The following is a 13541-nucleotide window of genomic DNA, read 5'->3' as shown; positions in this document are numbered from 1 at the left end:
GAGAGGGGGAGAGGGACGGGAGAGAGGAGGGATTCAGGGGTGGGGATGGGGATTTCACGACTGTTAAAGAAGTCTGTACTTAGTAGCAGCGCGGGGTATATACCCCACGTTACTACTATGGTCCGTCCGGGGGGTACCACGGGGACCACGTTGTAGCAGTGCGGGTTCATACCCCGCGCTACTACTATGGCCTATCCCGGGGGACATGGTGTGTACCACTTAGTAGCAGCGCAGGGTTTATATCCCGCGCTACTACTATCAACTTAGCAGCAGTGCGTGGCAGGTACCCGCACTCCTACTAAGTGGTTACATATAGGGGTTTTCCTAGTAGTGTACTGAGATTTGAGACAATTTTAAGGAACTGCTAATTGTCAGGTTGAATCTTTACGATTACATGTAACAGTCCAATTATTCTTGATTGTCATCGCGTATACAAGACAAGCATGTCTCTTCACACAGAATTTATCAGTAATCTCCAAAAATTATTTGGGTAGTATAAGACCAACATTAAAGTTGACTTGGACAAAATTAGAGAGGTCTTACACAGCTGAATACCTTGATGACAATCTGCTTCTTTTGCTCTTCCACGACATCAAAGACAATCTGTAGAAGAGTACTAGCTAGGTTCCTTCCATGGAGCAAATAAAGATGATTTCATGAATACCAAGCATTGTAAATTACATTTCAGAAAGGTATTCCCTTTGATCCATAGTAAGTGTGGTGGTTTTCGTTCAAATGTGAACTAAAATCACAACACTTATTATGGATTAGAGGGAGTACTACACTTCTAAGACCTGACAAGGTATAGAGCAGAGAAAAGTACAACTAAAACATATTGTACACCACCTATCAGGATATAAGTATTGACTGAACTAGCTGTGTGACCCGCGCGTTTGCGTGGCTAGATTTGTTTTTTTTTACCGTGAAACCGTAGAACAATCGTTCTACGGTGATATATTAAGCCAAAAAGTACAAGTACAAGTACAAGTACAAGCCTCCATGAGGCCAATGGAAATCAACCTACACCTGTTCTAGGGATAGAACCAAACATATTACAGATTATTCCCGACCCAATGCTTGAAGCTAAGAATGTACTTTTCCTTAATCTTGAATTGAAGTAGGTTAATGTCTTGCTTTAGGAAAAATCTCCAACTTTGAAGTGTCTGTTGCAAGCCTCTAAAAACTTTGCCATTTCTTTGCGTCCATATGTTCCAGCAACCAAGAATTATCAGCTCTGCAGAAAATTTCTTGGGAAAATGTTCTGAGGCAAGGACCAGATCTTCATATAGTTCTATCATATCGTATCTATGTTGCCTTTGATTTAGTTCCATGTTTTTAACACAACTAAATGTCTTTACATGCTTTATATGATTATTATTGAATCTTTGTGCTGAAACCTTTCTCTCTATCACTCAAACTATAGATTGTTTTCATCACACTCACATTGTTTTTCCTATTTCACCCGGCCTTCTATGGTTATTTAATCTTATGGCCTACGTTCAAGAAAAACCATTACGCACTCATATATGTTGTAATACCATTTAGGGATATGTCGTAGTATTAGGATGTCGCCTGCATACTACAGAAAGAACTATAATTACAAACAGACGTTCATTAGTAGTTTTGTAAAAACACCCACCTTTCACTCACTCCTCTGATTGCACCCACATTGTCTTTCTACGACTTTTTTATTTGAGCAAAACTACAATGATATTGCATACTTGACGTAATTTATTATTTTAACTACTATTGTTGCACATAAAATAGTTTTTTTATCTTCAGACATAAAATAGTAGTGTTTGCTTCGTCAGAGTAATCATAGACATACCACGCTCGAATTGATCCACTGTGTTTGTCTTTGTAGCACGGGACATCCATGCCTTGCATCTAATTTGGAATGCACATATATTTGTATTTTCTTCGTATGTACCATTTGACTGGCAGTCTAGATATGACCAGCATGTCCCAACTCATCAAAACATTAATTCATGAAATTTTATTCTACATATAGGATTAGGGTTTTGTTTTAATTTTCATATTTTCTGAAGTCCAGTAATTCTTAAATTTCGAAGCACGCTATGAAAACATATTTTTTATTTCCTTGTTCATAGTTAAAGTAGACTTTAAAATTTTGCCTAGATACTAAAGGGTAATTGTATAAACAATTCTATGATGAGCCTGGGTCATCTACTCCCTCGTTAACAATTCAAAATAATAGTAAAATTCTAAAAATATCTGAATTTTTTCGTCAAAGATGCTCGTGTGTGCTAGGAGCCTACAAATTCTTGTGGTCAAATGACATTAGAGGAGCTATAGGGAAATAATAAAACAACATCGACTCTCCACAAATGTCTTTTTGATTACTTTTTTCTCTAGAGATCCTCGAATGTCATATGTCCAAGAAATTTTCATTCTCCTAGAACCCCCGAGCATCTTTATCTAGTTTACTGTCCATACTTGGTGCAGATGCACCGGAGCACCAAAACGCTGTCCTTTTGTACGTATTGTTATATACTCCAGCATATACTAGCTAAATTCATGATCTGGAAAAGAAAGTACAAAGCAAAGTAGGAATTCTCTTCATCGAAAAAAGTGATGCCATCACATGCAGGGCAACTTCTACCCGTTCATGTATAGTCTTGGGCAGCTCTAGATTAGCGCTCACTTATGCCTAACTAATTTTATTTAGATCCTTCCATTGAATTAACCGATTAGATTATTTATCCTACATGGAGTAACATGGTATTTGCCATGTTACTTGGCCATCTAAGGTAAAATTATTATCACCCTAAACTCCTTTGAATCCTAAAAACATAATCTCATGCTCGTAATTAATTTTTTCTACGAAGCAAGAATTGTTTTGAAACCGACGTATATTGCATAGTGCAAATTAGACGACATCTTTGAAGTTATATTTTCTTGCATCTACCTTTATATTTGCGCCGAGAAATTTACTTTTCTCGTATGACATGTTTGTGTTCCCTTCACACAAATCACATTCACATTGATTTGTCTATTGTTTTTATATATTGCCATGCATTTGTATCATCTGAGATTTGTACTCATTGTCCGTCGCTTCCGCCTATCACTGGACACTATTCACATATACATGAGCGACATATTTTGTTTATATACTTGGGTTAGTCTCTTTGACTATTTTTTTGGCTTTCACAAATTTGACTTTCCATTCATATAAATATAAATGCACGCTCCTGTAAAAATATTTTAAATCATTGGAACCAAAATCATTGAATTTAATATTTTGAACTTATTTTTACTTGGCGTGCGGCTAATCGCATGGCAGGCAGCATGTTCGACAGCGCTCCCTTGTTTCCTTTTTTCTTTACAATATATCTATCCTAGCGAGAAGCACTGAAGAGAAGTATGTACTTTTTTATTGTTTGAACACAGGAGCGGTACGGATTGACTATTCAGCTCAAATAGTAGATTACGTGAGCAGTGAATTTTCCTTGGATACTACTACGTGTTTTTGCTGGGTGCTCCTCAGTAATTGTCTCCGATTAGGACTCTCCATTAGTAGGCTGTCGTACATTGGCATATCAGCGTAAGTTTTTTTTCCTCTGAGAATCTACCTAGGTAAGCTTATATCCTACTCCCTCCGTTCCGAAATAATTGTCTTTCTAGAGATTTCAACAAGTGACTACATACGGAGCAAAATGAGTGAATCTACACTCTAAACCATGTCTACATACATCCGTATGTTGTAGTCCATTTGAGATGGCTAGAAAGACAATTATTTCGGAACGGAGGGAATATTTGGTAGAAAGGCATATGATTGGATCAAAGACGTGTTGAACCATTGGTACGTGACATGTGATGTGTCAAATTATTTGTACTTGACAATATTTGTATGTAACGCTACATCTTATAAATCTGAACCGTTAATTTCTAATATTGACGTTTAAGATAATTTAATCTATGTGGACGCACGTAATGGTTTGTTTGCCTTTTGTCTTAATTATATAATAATAGATGTTTATTTGAAACATGTGTTCACTGTACATTGTGGCAAAAAAACATGTGTGTACACTTCAATTCTGAGATGATTAGCTTTAATTTTCAGTACTAGTCATTGTGTAAGTCTCAGCAAGTTTATCATCCACTACTGTAATAACTACAATATGTCCAAATATCTTCTCCATTACTAAATATTATGTGTTAAGTTCAACATGAGGTCAAAAACACTGTGGCCACACATTTGATTTGATGTGCTATCCCAGAGGATGTGAAATGCTTGTAAAGAAATCTATCGATCCTTCTATTTTACAAGTTTCACATACACAACAGAGGGAGCAGATACAGGACTAATGCAGAGCACATCGTATACAAATAGTAAAGGAGAGTAGATGAACACACAATAACATATGAGATGTGAGTAGTCTGTTATAATATGCATACACACCAGCCTGACAAATTACATGTTTTTTCTGGGTTGGTGATGCAAAATATAATTTAGATAACGTCATATACCAGAGTGCGTATTAAAGAAAGAAATAACAAGGGACTGGCTTCATTTGGGGATAATAGTATTACTCAAAATATGCAAAGACCACTACGAGTCTGCACATTTAATTTTGCAAAACAACAGAGAGCTTGCAAAAATAAACTGTAACTGGTGAAAGTGGCCCGTTATATTACCTCTGGGCCATAGTTCTGAAATATACACACGAGACCTGCTAAGATAACTACATACGGGCTGTCAGAAATGAATTCATGAAGCATAGCTCCTTGGTTTCACTTTGACCTGCAAGTTGTACACGCGGAGGGCTGAAAAGAAACCCTTCTGGATTGCAAGACTGACTCATCCACAAATTCTACTACCAATTCGTATGAACTTAGAGTCGCAAAGAATTATATAATATATGATTATGATAGAAACTGACATCATTATTTTTGCCACTAAAACCCGAACTTGCACCCTAAATTTACAACGCCTGAAAAACCCCATATGATATGCAAATTATATGTGCGACAACCTAAACCTAAAGATCACATGGTTGTATAATTAGCTAGAAATAGTGGCTAGAGCCTTAAGGACCGTTGCAAAGGTCTTTCAAGTGATCATGATAGGGCACAAGAAAACACATTAGTTCTAATCTTATTATCGTTTCAGAAGTAACTTTTCATGCATAATGTAACAATAGGTGTTCACTTTGTCTATGTTAGCTCATTTAAATGGTTGATAGATCTCGTGCCATCCGACGAAGCAACCATGACAGCCTACAGAAAGAAATAAATAAGTGGCCGAGTTGTGTACATATACACAACAACATGGCACATTATTTGCAAGCTGAGGAATCAAGAAAAAAACAGGGTTCAGTTGACAGAATTGACGTTGGGAACACCAAAGACGGCGTAGTTATTTGCGGGTCAATACGGGCCACATGCCATTTTGGTGGAGACCCTCTATAAGATGGTCCCTGGCAAGCAGAAGTTCTTTCTTGAGCTTCAGATTCTCCATGAACAAGCGCTGGCGCTCTGATGTATCCTGAGTTTGTACCATCGTCCCTTTGCATTTGAGGCAAGTGCTATTTTCCATAGCCGATATGATGGCTTGCCTTTCTGAATTTAGCATCTGCTTCTCTAACTGAAGATTGCGGGTCTCCCGCCTCACCGTCTTGCCCTACATTTATTAATTTCATGTATGCATCATTTCAGTGGTTATTATAAGAGTATGACACCATGGTTATGAGGGTAACATAGTAGTACATAGCACAAATCGCTAATGGAGCTCGAGCTCCATGGATTCAAATTTTAAAAATTCCAAAATAATATTATTTGATTCAAAAAAAATTCAAGAAAACAATATGCACATACCTATTGATGAATACTACTTGTGTCTGAAGTTTTGTGGCGAAATACATTTTTAAGCGAGTTATACAAAATAAGAAAACAATTTATGTCTAGAACATGTACTATTCAGTATAAAAGTACATGATTTTTTGTACAACTCACATCAAAATGTACTTCAATATGAAAGTTTACACACACTATATACTTGTGTGTTTATTTTCAGATATTTTTGAATCTTATAAACTTGATTTTTTATTCTTTTAAATATCGCTCTGTGGGGCAAGAGTACCAAAAAGCCTCGCCCATTACATTGTGAGTTCAGATGACAAACAATGATACTATGTTCGCTGGAGCTTATACTAATTTTCTGCAAAGCTTGCATAACTGCGTGTCGTAGCTGGCCCATGTGGCGAAATCTCATGTAATTCACCATGGAAAAGAATAGTATGTACCTTACTGGAGCTGTAATGGTTTTGGAACCAGAACTTGACCTGTTGGGCACTCATGCCAAGCCTCATGCTGAGGGTCTTCCGGAGTTTCTCATCTGGATAAGGGGATTCCCCGAAGACACTACATATGACATTAATGAAAATATATTAGTACACATAATCTTCGATAGGTAAGAAACATTGATTGAGTATGTATTGTACGCTTCAAGTTGTTGGATTTGTTCTCCGCGGAGACGGTGATAATTGGCACGCCATGTCTCCATCCTCTGCTCACTATGGGTCTCTCCATTGTTGTTTCCTTTGTCTGCAGCAACATCGCTGGCATTATCAATCTTTCCCGCATTGGAAGTGCCTCCAAGCAGACCATACATCTCATCATCATGGTTGTTCTGGAATAGGTGGTTGTGTTCAGTTGTCATGAAGACGTCAAGATCATTGTGCATAGCATTGTTGTATCGCGGGAACTCCCCATCCATGTTGATCTGTTATCATGTAACAAAATGTTTATTCCCATATATAGAGTTAAAGGTACTAGTGAGCTAATATTTTAAGGAAAAACATGTAGCAGTCAAAAATGAAACCACATAGAAGGAAATGTCATACAGAACTCTACATATCAAAGTACATTTAGATTTTTGTGCCAACATTAGTCGGATGGTACTTCACTTTAAAAATAATTTAAATTTATCCGTATGAGTTTCATAGACCTCTCTGGATGTAAACATGTAGATTTTAATTGCCCTCTAAATATATGTTAACATACTTTCCTGGTATCACGATAGTATATTCATGATTATCTTCCGCTGATTACTTCAATAATTTCAAAACATATATGCCCTACATAGCGATGCAAAACTATTACTTTCCCATCTCATCAGGTTCTTTTATACTTATCTGGAGAACAATAGCCGATCCTTATATACATTGGATCAATTTACATATTCCATATAAGCGATATATTTAAATAAGGAGGACTTACATACAATACAATAAGTTACCAACTAGTCCTACAAATTATAGAAGGGATATATTACTATGTGTGGGAAATCATATTAGCCATAAATAAAAGTATTACAGGCATGATAGTACAATCAGATCTATGAATATTATCAGATTTATGTTATCTCCTATCTTTTACCTTTGGAAGATAAGCCTAGATGCTAGCAAGATCCTTGCCATCTCCCAAGCAAAATGGTAAAAATCTACGTTCTACGTGTATCCACTCATTCCATCATGGATCTAACTTCTTTCAAAGAATACATTTCATGATAGATGTCACGGAGTATCTGTGCTGAACTTTAGAAGCTATGGATCCAAGGACAACAAGAGTAAAAATGTATAAACATTACTAGATGAATGGTTTCAAGAAATACCATCGACTTCGGTAGTCGTCTTCCTTAGAACTTCGATAGGCGAACAAGGACGCGGATCTGTTTTGTTCCTACTGAGATATCAAACTCATTCAGCAAAGAATAGCCACAATCGTCAGAATTTAAAGGCGCGGGGAGCATGCGGAATTTGTGTCACGACCCATGATTAATGCAAGCAGTAACTTGTACCCAAATATAAGAATCAGATATCATTCTTTTTACCATTAGGGCATGGCTTATATATATATATATATATATATATATATATATATATATATATATATATATATATATATATATATCATAATTAATACTCATTAATCATATTTATGGAATAAATATTGTACTGGTTCAGATTATCAATAGAAAAGAACAACTGAGATCCATAATATGTGGTTGATCTAAATGACATGCATGGACATAAAGGGTTCTTCTGCCAATACTACATATAGATGTTTTCTTTTTGGCAGAATTTTTTTCGGTCTATTCATCAACTATGAAGGCAACACAATAGAAAACGCCAACAATAAATTGCATCCAAATATAAGGCTCACATACCATGGATTTTGAATGTTGTGGCATGGCCTATATATAGGGCATAATTAATACTCACCAAACATATCTGTGAAGTGAATATTGGCATATTTGTAAAAATATATTACATTACTAAGCTAATAGAAAATGGGTGAGTCAGATTATCAATAGCAAAGAACAACCGAGATCCGTAATATGTTGTATATCATTTTATATCAAAATGATATACATGGACATAGAGAGGTTTTCAGCCAATACAACATATAGGTAGTATGTTTTTTGGGTGGGGATAAATTCTGGTATATTCATGAACTGTCAAGGCTACACAAAGATCACGAAAAGTAACAACAAAATATAACTAGGTCTATAGACAGCACACATTGGAACGAGACGAAGGCACGCCACTGTCATCGCACCTCCCTCACCATGGCCAAACAAAACTTGTTGTAGTAGACAGTCTGGAAGTCATCATGTTAATTAAGGACCTACATGACTAGCATGCCAGAGCAACAACCATTGCCGATGAAGAGAACGGTAGCTCACGATTAATGAATAAGTATCTGATGGATTTCACACCCCATGCTTGTTTCGTTTTTGGAATTCACCGTTCTACTTTTCAAACGCATTTGACAGGTGTTTAAGTCTAATTTCAAATAGATTTCTCCCCCCGAGTTTGTTTCATTTTCAGAATGTATTGTTCTACTTCACAAATGCACTTGGAGGTGTTTGAATATAATTTCAGTATATATTCGCTATAGTTTTCTATCAATGATTAAACACGCGTCAGTTCAAGTTTTAAACACACACACACACACACACACACACACACACACACACACACACACACACACACACACACTTCAATTCAATACATGATTTAGTCTTCTGTAATTTTGAACGCACCTTTGTAAGCTACACTAGTGGATATCCTTTGCAAATATTCACTTCCAAACCCGGGATCACAAAAACTTAAGTGTTACTATATTTCAGTTCCATCAGAACCTATTTACGGGCATCTAGATCACACATGAAAATCCAATCAACCAAATTTGTATAGATTAATACAAATTATGCATTATCAAGTAGCATCCATATAAGATTGTAGGGTTTCAATTGGTACGAAAACCATACCTAAATTAGAGGACAACATAGCTCGCTTGTTGCCAAAGAATCACTTTCTGTCACATCCCTAGCTTCTGGTAATGCACTAGGCTAGCCTCATGTGTGCATCATGTTTAATCTTGAAAGAAACTTGAAATGGGGATTGCCTAAACCCCTAGCATCAAAGGAATTCACTAGGTTCACCTAAAGTATTTTCAGTAAATCCAAATGGCTATCAAAAATGTTCATCATTTTTGGAGAGTACTGTAAACAGTAGCCAGAGGTGATGCACATTTTTCCATGACATATTTGGGTTCTGAATTAAACCATATTCTATTTGAATTTGGGCACTTAAATACTATAAAATATATAAATGTCCAAATAATCCTAAACTGAAATGTTTCATGTTGGATATATTCCAAGCACTGGCCATGAGCAGTTTGGTGATTTTTGAGTGTGCCTAAGTATTTTTAGTAAAGCCAAACACAATTACAGAAAATAGAAAAGAGAAATAAATATAGGAAAAGACAGAGGCTCACTTGGAACTTACCTGGCGCCCACCAAAGCCACCTGGCCGGCCCGGTTGGCCAGCCCAGCCCACCAGGGCGAAGCGGTCGTCTTCAACCTCTGCCAGTAGGCAGAGGCGTGTCGACGCCAGCGCGCCCGAGGCCTCCACCTCCTCCCTCCGAGCCTGCCTGGCTCCTCCTCGATACACCAGGCGACGCCACGCAGCCCCTGGCCCCTCTCCTCTCTCCCTGGACCTCTCTCCCTCCTCTGCTCCCTCCCTACTACGCCACCGAACCCGCCCATCACCGACGTTCGCCGTTGCCGCGACCACCGCCGTCCCGACGACACCCTGAGCGGTCTACGAGCTCCGCCCCGATGCCCTCTTCTTCCTCACCGATCCTCACGACGCCGGAAGCCCCTGGACACCGCCAACATCGCCGTTTCCCTCGTCGGCCACCGGAGATCGCCGCCGCCCGTACGTCGCCTCCGACGCCTCCCCGAGCCCACTTCGACGGCCGTCGCAACCGCCGTGAGCCACTGACTCTTCTCACTCCATCCATTTTTCCTCTCGCACGCCGTAGCCGCCGCGTCACTTGCGCCTGAACGCCGGCCGCCACCCGAAGCTCGTTTCCGACGAGCTCCGGCCTCCCTAGCCACTGTTGCTTGCCGCGCTGGATGCGGGCGAGCTCCAGCTCCCCGCGGGTGCCCTCCGCCGCTAGTTTGGGCGCCGGGAGACCGAACCCGAGCCCTCCGCCGCGCCTGTTGCCGCCGGCGACGAGCCGCCGGCTGGTTATGCCCTGTTGATCAGGGATTTGACCTCCCCTGGGTCGCTGACAAGTGGGCCCTGGCCCAGCTAATCCTAGATTAGTTTTTTTTAAATTAAGTCTAATTAACCCAACTGACATTTTAATTAGGAGTAATTTAACATTAATTAATTTAGGTTAGTTAGTTAGTCACTGACGTGTGGACCCCACACGTCAGGTTTGACCTGGACCCGGTCTGTTGACCCGCTGACGTCACAACGACGTCATGCTGACGCAGTTAACCTTTTCTGGATTTATTCTTATTCTGAAAATTCCAGAAAATATCCAAAACTTCAAAAATTCATAGTAATTCAACCGTAACTCCAAATCAAACAAATTATATATGAAAAATGATAAGAAAAATCCAATCTATCCATCTGTACCATTTTCATGCATGATAGAACAACTTAGGGCTGCTGTTTAGGCCAAATCTTATAATGGCATTTAAATCTTCACATATGGAGTTTGAATTTGAACCTAGGGTTCAAACCAACTTCATTTAACCTGCTGCTAGTTGCATTAGCTCAAACCACATCATATTGCCATGTCATGATCATGCATCATATTGTGCATTGCATTGATGGTGTTTCCTTCTGTGTTGCCGGTGTTTGTCCCCTCTCAGTAGACGATGTACCGACGATGAATTCGATGACACCGATGAAGAACTATATTATCTTCAGAAGTGCTAGGCAAGCAAAACCCCCTTGTTCATTCCGAAACAATCCCGCTCTCTCGCTCCTGCTCTCTTTACTGCATTAGGACAACAACGATTCATCTGTTACTTGCTGCAGTAGCTGAACCCCTTTATCCTCTGCATGACCTGTCATTCCACAGTAAATAGATGAAACCCACTAGCATGAGTAGGAGTTGTTTGAGCCCTGTTATGCCTACTCATTCATGCTTGTTTGTCATGCCTGCTACTTCTTAGAGTTGAGTCAGGTCTGATTCATCGGGGATGAATCGGAGGTGTTTGAACATGTCCTACCGTTGAGAGCTAAGTGTGTGAACACGATTTGGTAAAGGTAGCGGTGAGAGGCCATGTAGGAGTACATGGTGGGTTGTCTCATTGCAGCCGTCCTCAGGAACTGAGTACTGTGTTTATGATCCATGAACAGTTACTAGCACGCATTGGAATGCTTAAGTGCCCCTCTCGACTTATTAATCAACTTGATCTCTGTCCAGGAGTTGCAACTAGTTTCTGGTGTTTGTAGGTAGTGTTAGTAGTCTACCAAGTGGCACCCGGTACAGGTGGGCTTGGGACAGACTAGGCACCGTGGCACTGTGTACCAAGCGTAGAACCACCCGTCGAGGTGGGCTTGGGAACCCTGCACACATTGTTTGGGGCCGTGAGCGACACCCCGGCCGGATCTCCTTGCGGATGGAACCCGAATAGTCGATAAACCTGGACTAGAGACTTGTGTGGTTGGTCAGGTCGTGGCTGACTCCCTCACCAGGCTTCCGCTTGAAGGTTGCCAAGATACATGACGTGTACATGGCGGTAAGTGGCGAGAGCGTGTGTGAAGAAGTACACCCCTGCAGGGTTAATATGATCTATTTGAATAGCCGTGTCCGCGGTAAAGGACTTCTGGGTTGCCTATAACAGTTCATAGACAAGCGAAAGTGGATACTCTAAAATGCGCAAGATAAGCGTGAGTGCTATGGATGGCGTTCTCGTAGGGAGACGGGAGCGGATCCATAGTGGTGTATTGAAATGGTGAATATGTGGACTCGTGTGCGCCACCTCAAAAAATTACTTACAGTCGTAGTTCAGGATAGCCACCGAGTCAAAGCTGGCTTGCTGCAGTTAAACCCCACCACCCTTTGTTGATAATGATGCATATGTAGTTAGTTCTGATGTAAGTCTTGCTGAGTACATTTGTACTCACGTTTGCCTATTTTATGTTTTTGCAGAGAGACACCAGTCTCAATAGTAGTTCCGCGTGGACTTTGACGTTTAGCTTGATACCTCAGCTACGATCTTGTGCCCTCGGCAGGATCTGGTAGATAGTCAGGCTTCTCAGCCTTTTTCATTTGTAGATGTCTGTACTCAGACATATTAAGCTTCCGCATGTGCTTTGACTTGTGTGCTCTGAATGTTGGGTCATGAGACCCATGTTTGTAATATCTCGCTCCTCGGAGCCTAATGAATAAATATTTGAGTCGTAGAGTTATGTTGTGATGCCATGTTGTATTTACACATATCGAGCATATTGTGTGTATGTTTGAAATGCTTGGTATGTGTGGGATCCGACAATCTAGTTGTTTATCCTTGGCAGCCTCTCTTATGGGAAAATGTAGTCTAGTGCTTCCTTGAGCCATAGTAGTCCGCTACAGCCCGGTTCACCGGAGTCCTGCTAGCCCAGCACTACTGCTCAGGACGCTTGACTGGCCGGCATGTGTTTCACTTTGTTCCTGTGTCTGTACCTTCGGGGAAATGTCACGCGGTGACATCCGGAGTCCTGCCTAGCCTGCTATAGCCCGGGTTCCCGGAGTCCTGTTAGCCCAGTGCTATAGCCCGGATTCACACGCTGCTGACCAACATGCTCGAAGTTGATTCATGTATGCCTGCCCCCATGGGTTAGTGCCGCTTTGGGTTCACGACTAGCCATGTCGGCCCGGGTTCTCTGTCATATGGATGCGAGCAACACTATCATATACGTGAGCCAAAAGGCGCAAACGGTTCCGGGACCTGGTAAGGCGACACCCGTGGGAATACCGTGCGTGAGGCCGCAAAGTGATATGAGGTGTTACCAGCTAGATCGATGTGACTTGGAATCGGGGTCCTGACAGCTTTGGTATCAGAGCCTGACTGCCTGTAGGATTACCAAGCCAAACCGGTCAAAGTTGTGTCTAGAAATGCTTTAGTTATGTAAGGAAATTGATTGTGGAAGGGAACGTAAGGCTCTTTTTGCTCCTTATACCTTATGTCCTTCTGATCTGAGTCACCCTCTTCTCTTCTACGG

The sequence above is a fragment of the Triticum aestivum genome, chromosome 1A, assembly GCF_018294505.1.
Source record: "Triticum aestivum cultivar Chinese Spring chromosome 1A, IWGSC CS RefSeq v2.1, whole genome shotgun sequence".
NCBI lineage: Eukaryota > Viridiplantae > Streptophyta > Magnoliopsida > Poales > Poaceae > Triticum > Triticum aestivum.
This window is presented reverse-complemented; position numbering follows the sequence as displayed.